The following is an 8,910-nucleotide window of genomic DNA, read 5'->3' as shown; positions in this document are numbered from 1 at the left end:
ACTTCGCGTAGATTCTGCCATTGCAATCCTTACAACCACCCCATTAAGCAGGAACCCTCCTTATCCCCCTTTACTGATGGGGAAACCAAGGCACAGAGCTTAAGTGTTCACTTGTGATCTGCCTCCTGGTATAAGCAGATTTGGAATCATGATCTGTTGAATTAAACATAATTCACGTGAAAGTGGTTTAAGAAGTTTATGGGCACCCAAGACTACTGGTCCACTAGGTGACCCCTCTCCCCCAGGCATTCCCTTTGTACATCATTGGTGGATTTGGTGTCATTTGTGGTTGGCAGTGACAGTGCCCTTGGAGACCTATGGGGGTGGCTGGGATGATTTCAGCACAGATGTCAAAGCTGAGCCGGCTTCCATCTGTGAGAGGGCAAGACTGTCCTCCAGGCGAGGCTTTGATACCCGTTAGTGGGAAGGGAGGGAGGGCAGAGACTCCCCCAAAGGTGAGGAAGGGAGATGGGAGGGGTCCTTGCTCTGAGATAGCCTCCAGGTGAGTACCTCCTGGGGCACCCACCTGTGTACCCCTCCCCATCCGCTGTCCCCTCCCCTGCACACTGGTCTGGGTTCCTCAGCTTCACTTTGTGGCCTCTCAACATCCAGCCCCAGGTGCAGCCTGGGCCACCCACAGCTTAGTGCCAATTGCTTTACTCAGCTAATTAGATCAGCACCTCAGCCTTCTCGGGTGCCTCTGGATGTCCAGATGTGGGCCTGAGGCTGGGGAGAAAGAAGGACAGTCTCCTTCCCTCAGGGCTTATCAGGAAGGAGACAGACTTATTTCTAAGGAGACACAGCACAGGCTTGCGTAGAATTGGGGGTGCACAACTGATAATGTGGACAAAGCTGTCTCCGGGAGGGACCTCCAAGGAAGAGTGAGCCAGGAAAGAAGGGGAGGGCGTGGCTTCCTGGCCACTGAGGAAGGACAGTGGGGTGGAGTCAGTCCCCAAGGGGTAGCCTAGACTGCTCAGATTCTGCCCTCCTGGCCCCACCCCGCAAACACACACACCAGGGGCCCACAGAGCCCTGGGGCGCTGCCTTTCCTGCTTGGAGAGGGCTGCCCCAGCTGGGATGTGACCCCAGCCCCTGTTCATGAGTCTGGTCTTGGGACCCTGGCTCCTCTGTGGAGTATTTGTGTGTTTGTGGATTCTTTGCTCACTCCTCCACTCTCTTAGAGTGAAGACAGCCACCTCTGGGGTGGAGAGAGGGCCCTGAGAACCTGCCCTGGTCCCCCTGGCTGTAGCATGGTGTGATTGCCAGGGTCTGGTAGCCCCTTTTATCTCCTGCTTCCCCTAGGACCCCCTAATACCACTCCCCTCAGCTGCACAATGGACACGGGATTTCCGCTCTGAACCTTTGCACAGGCTGCTTTGTCTGTCCCAGAACACCTTTCCCCGCTTCTGGGGTAGGGTAGGGTTATTGTCCTGGAGAACCTTACCCATCCTTCAGATCTGCAGTGACATTTTCCCCGCCTCCCCCACTCATTCTGGGTGGAGTGTAGCTGCTAGCCATGGGTACCTTAGCTGAGTTTTAAAAAGATGTCCTTGTACCATGATTATGCAAGATGCTAACATTAGGGGAAGGCGGGTGAAGGGCAGATAGGAACTCTGCTGGTTTTGCAACCTTGCTGCAAGCCTAACATTATTTTCAAAACAAAAATTAGTAAGCAAAGATATCCATTCCTCCCGACAGTCTTAGTGGGCTTGATCTCAGCTCCCACTTTTCACATGCGCAGGGCATCAGACCTGTGTGATCAGCCTGTGTGATCAGACCTATTGGTCCTGTGGGTTAAGGTCTCCCCTTTGTGTGTCCCCCATTAACACGAAGTATGGCTGGATGGGGTGGCGCCCCAGGATACACACAGGCGCACTCACTGATGCCCCTGGTCTTAGCTTCCATAAGGTTCAGCACAGGCTGTTTGACTCCTAACCTGCTGTTTGAAATCACTTTGCTAAATGTCTTTGCATTAGAGCAAGTTTCCCTGAAGCTGACCCAGAATCACTGATTCATATGCTGGTGGTTTATTGGGATACATATCCAGGAGAAACCACTATTGGAGTCAGGAAAGCAGAACTGAGAAGGGAAAAAGTCAAGGAAATCTGTGATTTTAGGCAGAAACCCAGCCTCACCTGATCCCAGGGAGTTCGGGGCTGTGAATGACACCCAGAGCTTGGCCTGCCTGGAGGCAGGACTGGGCTTTCAGAACCTGGCTAAGGGCTTCGGGAAGGTAGGGACCAGGTGTGTCCGGCTCCCTGCACCTGCAGGGGGAGCATCTGTGACACAGAGCACCAGGCGCCGGCTGTGGAAGTTGGGAGGAGAGCACAAAAGCAGAAAGGGGGACCAGAGGAGACCTGGGCAGGTCCAGGTGCGTGGAGTTAGGAGAACAGACAGTTGGGAAAGGAAGGTGGATGCCAAATGGGGAGAGGAGGGAGAAGCTGGAACCGACAGCACGAGCTGGTGCCCCGAGGACAGACAGAGCCTCGCATCCATTCTTGTTGCGTCCGACCATGGTGAGGAGCTGCCCCGGGCCATGCAGTGTACAGTGGAGAGCAACCGTGTTTGGGCGTGCCACGAGGGGCCGAGGTAGTTTCGTCCTTCAGGTCTCACTTGAGGGTCTCTCTCCTGGTCTCCTTCTCACGGGTTGCATTGTGTCCCCTAAAAGATGTGTTGAGATGCTAAACCCCAGGGTCTCAGAATGTGATGTTATTTGGAATTAGAGTCATTGCACGTGTAATTAATTGAGGTAATGAGATCATTTAGAATAGGGTGGGCTCCTGATCCAGTGGAACTGTCCTTATAAGGAGAGGGAAACGTGGACACAGACCTGGAGGGGGAAGACGATGGGAAGACACACAGGCAGAAGATGACCAGGTGGAGATAGAGGCAGAGATTGGGGTGATGCAGCCACAGCCAGGGACGCCTGGGGCTACCAGAAGCTGGAAGGGGCCAGGAAGGCTCCTCCCCCAGAGGTTTGGAGGGAGTTCTGCCCTGCTGACATCTTGATTTTGGCCTCCAGGCTTCTGGAACTGTGAGAGAACACATTTCCGTGGTTTTCAGTCATCCAAGGGTTCAGAACTTTGTGACAGCAGCCTCTGGAAACAGCCTCGCAGCAGAAACCCACATGGAAGACAGTTCTGGAAGCGTGGCTCAGCCAGGCCCCGCAGGAGCTCAGAGCCACCCCAGCCTCTGAGATGAATGTCTCCTCCTCACGGAGTTTTGTCAAGCCCCCTCCCATGTCAGTCCTCTGCCTGGCTCCTTTCTGGTGCCAACCACAGTGGCAATTGCACTGGGGCCCTGGACAGTCTTGCCAGGCTCCCTCAGGAGCCCATCACTCCCTGAGGACAAGGTACTGTCTGTTTCCTTCTTTTGGTTGCCCGAGGGTTCAGCAAAGGGCCAGTTTCCTTGTAGGGCCTTTTGTAACTGATGGAGAGGGTGGGGAGTTGCAAGGAGAGAGAAGCGCCCATCCCCAGGGTGGCATTGCAGCTGCAGGGGCCTGGTGGGTAGGAGTGGGGCCTCCCTGATCTACCGCACTCTGTTGCCCAGGCTGGTCAGCTGATGAACTCGGCTCAGAGAAAACCCAGCTTTTCTTTCCCAGTCCTGTGGGACAGACAGCTCCAAACCCTGGCCCACCAGCTTTCTGCGAGTGTTAATTTATCAGGACAATAATAATCCTCCTATGATTTAGGGTTTGGAGGGATTACCAGACTGTGGTGGTGGAGCTGATAGGCGTTTATTACCTACTTAACCATTTAAGTAGAACAAAAAAGAAAATCCTTGTTGCACAAAAGGTGATGAATGTTTTTGTTAAAACACTCTATTAAAATGATTCATTAACATGACAAAGAATCGCCCGGTCTCCAGGCACCCTTGAGGAGGTTGGAACATCTGACCAGACAAGTGTTTTTGGGGAACTGCAAGAATTCAGGATTTGCTTCTACTCTGCATGGGGTGGAGGGGTGGGGCGCGCCCCCCACCCCATGCAGAGGATGCCCCGCTGCTTTGCGGGATGTGGGGTTTTTTTTTTTTAAGATCCCAGACTCTTGTTCTCCTATGACAGCGCTGCTGCAAACCATATTGCTAAGGGAGCAGCTATGAAAGAGTCCCCACGGGTTTCCCAAAGTCGGCTACGTATTAGGTCATTTGCTCTTCCATCCCTTTCAAACAGCAAAGGTGTCAGCTCGGCACATCACCCCCGTGCCGTCCGATGATAGTGTTAGATCACTCAGTGGCTGACGCACAGTAGGTGGGTTCTAAAGTTTTAATGAACATAAGATGGCAGGAAGTGGCTACCCTGGAGTGATGGACAGCTGGGTCGGGAGGTGTGGAGGGGTGCTTTGGACTGGTCTCGGTTGACATCCTCACTGCTCCACCCTCGCTGTGTGACCTTGAAGAAGTGACTTCTCTCCAAGCTTCAGTTTCTAGTCTGTAAAACGGAGCTCACACCCAGACTTTGTTTCAGGGCTGTCGCAGGGGTTAAATGAGAGCACAGTGGCGATGTTCTTGGGCCAGTTCCTGGAAGGAACGTAGCACATTGCCCGGCACAGAGCAAATGCTGAGGAAAGTCACTTGGGGCTGTCTTCAGGCTGGATCACAAAATTCCTCTTTCAGCAAAGACACCATCTGGCAAGCGCCCTGCAGTCTCCGCCATCCTCTGTAGTTCTGCCAGCTTATTACTGTTTTGTTTAGTTTTAAAAATATAGATGACATTTATCGAGTACTCACTGTTATTTCTCCCTTAATTCTCTCCACAGACCCACGTGGTAGGCGCTGCCATGAGCCCTATTTTCCAGATGAGGAAAATTGAGGCTTAAAAATAGTTAAGCGAGCCGTCCCAGATCACACAGCCAGTAAGTGACGTGTGCCCAATTTGAACCCTAATCTGTCTGAATCTTTGCCTTTGGTATTTACAAAAGTGTCTTGCCAGTTGGGAGAGGCAGGAAATGGGCGAGTGTTTCTTCAGGAATCACGAACCAGAATCTTCTGTGCCCTTTATCTCATCGAAGTGCCACGGCAGCACTTCAAAGTAGATGTTTTATTTCTTTTGATTTATGGCTGTTTGCTCATGAGTGTTATTCCTTTGGTGAGGAAGGAGAGGTCTTGGGGGAGGCAGGCAGGCTTTGGAGGCAAAATGCATTTGGGTTCAGCTTCACGATGGAGCTGTGTGACCCAGGGGACGCTGCTTAACCTCTCTGTGCCACAACTTTTTCAGTGGTAAGCTTGGCACCTACCTTCTAGGGTGGTCTGAGGCACAATGTCTATGAGGGGCTGTGTCCGGTGCCTGCCCACTGTCAGGGCTTGCTAACTGTTGGCTGAGATGATCTGGCAGGACCATGCTGGCCTCCCTGTCATTACTCAGTGGGTGGCGATGATCTATGGGGTTTCCACCACTGCACACTGTTCACACCAGTCTGACCCGCTGATAACTCCTCTACTCCCAACAACAGATCTCCCTATTTTCCTTTCAGTTGAAGATGAAATTCATATTTCTATTATCTACTATAGGTGTGTCTGAGAGCAAAAAGGGGAAAAAAAAGTGATTTAAAGCCTGGAATTCAAACCCCTCAAATCTTTGAAGCTATAGCCAGCTGAAAAAAATTGCAGTCAACTGTAGTCATTCATGTTTATCGGGGGAGAAAAAGAAAAAAAAAAAAGGTTCACTCCAAACAAAAGCCCTTACCAGGGAGAGGGAAAATATGAGAAGTATTTGGTCGGACGCTTCATTTGCTCCAGAGCCTGCCTATGAGCGGCTTACCCAGCCAGGCATTCCGCCCACTGGGGGCTCGACCTGTCCCCCGCCCCAGGACATTATTAAGTTGGAAATAATTAAGGTTGCTAAGTGATTTCACCTCTTGTGAAACTGCTAGAAAGGAATCCAGTCATTGTATAATTAAAAAATGCAGAAAGAAAGGCTAAGAAGGGCAAAAGAAAAGGGAGGAAGGAAAAAAAAGAAGGAAAAAGGGAAGGAGGGAAGGAAGGAATGCGGAAAGGAAGAGAGGAAAGGGAGCTGCGTGATGTGCTCAGGGAATGGGCTCAGAGGCTGGGTAGGGGGCATCTCTTCCTATCACACAAGACGCCATCTCCTGCTCAGCTGCACTGCGGTCCCTGCCTTCGCCTGCCCCTGTGGCCATCATCCCTCCTGGCACCACCGTTTACACAGCTGCCTCCTCCCTGCCACCAGGAGGAACAAAGTGAACCTGCAGTTCTCTCGGCGTCAGACGCCAGCTTCTAAAGGCCCAAAGGGGCCCAGTTAACACACTGAGCAGGAGTTCCGATTCAAGACTGGCTCCTGCGCTTCCCAGCCGTGTGGCCTGGGGAAACATCTTTTAACCCCAATGAAGCTGCCATTTTTGTAGGTTAAAATGGTCAGATATCAGCAATTCCATAAGGTCCCACCTGAATTGCTTAAAAGAATAGAGCATGGGAGTACTTTTCCAGTGGGCAAGCCTCGTCCTACTACGAGGCAGTAACGCATTCCCCACGCAGTCACTGAGTATCTCTGAGATGTCGACGTGGGGCTAAGTTGGTCCGTAGTGTGGACCTGCTTAATCCCTGTAGCAACCCCGAAAATGGATGTGGCTGTTTCCGCATATTGTAGATGAGGCAGCGGAGGCTCCAACAGCCCAAATCTCATGCCTCAGGACGTTCTACTAGAATGTGAAGCAGCTGGGATTTGAACCCCGGTAGTCTGGCTTCAGAGTCTGGGCCCTTCACTATTAATTAGTCAACCATCAATTAATTAAATCAATACATTCATTTGTTCGGGAAATATTTATGGAGTTTTCTTTTAATGAACCATGCACTGTTCTAGGCATTCGAAATGCAATGATAAGGAAGAAAGAGACTCTTCCATGGAGAAAGGTAACATGCGGCAGATAAATAAAAGGTATTAAAGACAATGCTGGCCCCCAGGGGGAGAGATTTTGCTAGGGTGGTCTGGGTGGTGATATAGAAGGAAGAGGCATGGTAGCTGGAACATCTGGAATGGGGCAAAGTGATACTGGCAGGCAGCAAGGTGGGGGGCAATTGTGGGCTGTGGCATGGACTTCCAGGGCCACAGTCCAGGAAGACGTAGCCTGGATCCAAGGCAGGAGAAGTGGGTAGGGTCAGACTCTACCTTGAAGGTAGAAGCAGCAGGACCTGCTGATGACTTAGATGCACGGGAGAGAAGAAGGCTATTGTTTTTGTTACCCCAGGTCCACAGCTACTAAGTTGCAGAGCAAGGACTTGGAGCCAGGTTCTTTACATGGGGCAAATATTCACTTTGCCATTCATTTCACAAACATTTGTTGAGTTTTGTGCCAGGTGCTGAGACAGCCTTGTTCTGTCCCCCCAGAGCTTCTATTCTCCAGGGGAAGGCAGACTCCAAACCACAAAAGTCATTGGGACCCATATAATTATGTAGGTGCAAAGAAGCGGGGTGCCCAACACATAGCAAGGGAATGGACTCCATCACTCCAGGCTTCCTGGAGCCTGCAGAGGGGCAAGGTTGGACTATAAAGATAGCTGGTTGGGCGCGGTGGCTCATGCCTTTAATCCCAGCACCTTGGGAGGCCAAGGCGGGTGGATCACAAGGTCAGGAGTTTGAGACCAGTCTGGCCAACATAGCGAAACACTGTCTCTACTGAAAATACAAAAATTAGCCAGTGTGGTGGCATGCGCCTGTAGTCCCAGCTGCTAGAGAGGGTGAGGCAGGAGAAGCGCTTGAGCCCAGGAAGCGGAGGTTGCAGTGAGCCAAGACCGCGCCATTGCACTCCAGCCTGGGCCACAGAGTGAAACTCTGTCTCCAAAAAAAAAAAAAAGCCAACACCTTCTGATGCTTCCCAGAGGCCAGGGAGTATGCTGAGAAATTTACATCCATTATCTTATGTCAATCTTTATAAGAACCCTGGGAGGCTGGGTGCAGTGGCTCACACTTGTAATCCCAGCACTTTGGGAGGCTGAGGCAGGTGGATCACTTGAGTCCAGGAGCTCGAGAACAGCCTGGGCAACATGATGAAACCCCATCTCTACAAAAAATTAGCTGGGCATGGTGGCACACACCTGTAGTCCCAGCTACTTTTGGGGCTGAGGCTCAAGTATTGCTTGAGCCCAGGAGGTCAAAGCTGCAGTGAACCATGATTGCACCACTGCACTCCAGCCTGGGTAACAGAACAAGACCTTGTCTCAAAACAACAACAGCAAGAAAAACAACCCCCAAAACAAAAAAAGCCTAGGAGGAGGGAACTATTTTTACTCCCTCTTTACAGATAAGAAAATTCAGGTTTTGGGGTGGTGGGGGCAGGTTGCCTAAGGTCACACCACTGGCAGAGCTGGGACTCAAACCTTGGGACTCAGATCCTAAACTTCACCCCTTCCCTCTCTGCTCAAAGTTCTCTGATATCAGTGTCTTCTCATCACTTCTTAGAGACAAAGAGATGTGATTAACAAATCAATATGTCAAATACTAAGCATGTTCTACCTCCAGACAGTCTCTGGTGATGGGAGCAGGTGTGTTTGGGGCAGGGTAGAAGGTTTGAGCTGAGCAAAATTTGATGGAAGTCCAGAATTTTGCATGGTTTTTAATTACTTTCAGATTTAATAGAATATCATTCGGTGTGATTTATTCTACTCAAAGATTGATTAGTAATACAACTTGAATTGTATTCCATTTCCCCACACAATTTAAGATGATTTAGTGTCAAATAAAGACTAAACCTAAAAGCTGTTTCTTTAAAGAGCCCTAGTCGCCCTTGTTCTAATGCACTTGGAAAGGAGAAATTGTGCCTCCACCAGTCAAACAGCAATTTGATCCTTCCTGAACCTCAAACAAATGAGGGTCCTTCCCATCTCTGCAGGGGTAGGTGCTCTAATGGGGTCTGAGTCACCTCCTCCTAGCCCAGCGTTTGTCAGCCTCTGCACTGTTCT

The sequence above is a fragment of the Piliocolobus tephrosceles genome, chromosome 20, assembly GCF_002776525.5.
Source record: "Piliocolobus tephrosceles isolate RC106 chromosome 20, ASM277652v3, whole genome shotgun sequence".
Taxonomy (NCBI): Eukaryota; Metazoa; Chordata; class Mammalia; order Primates; family Cercopithecidae; genus Piliocolobus; species Piliocolobus tephrosceles.
This window is presented reverse-complemented; position numbering follows the sequence as displayed.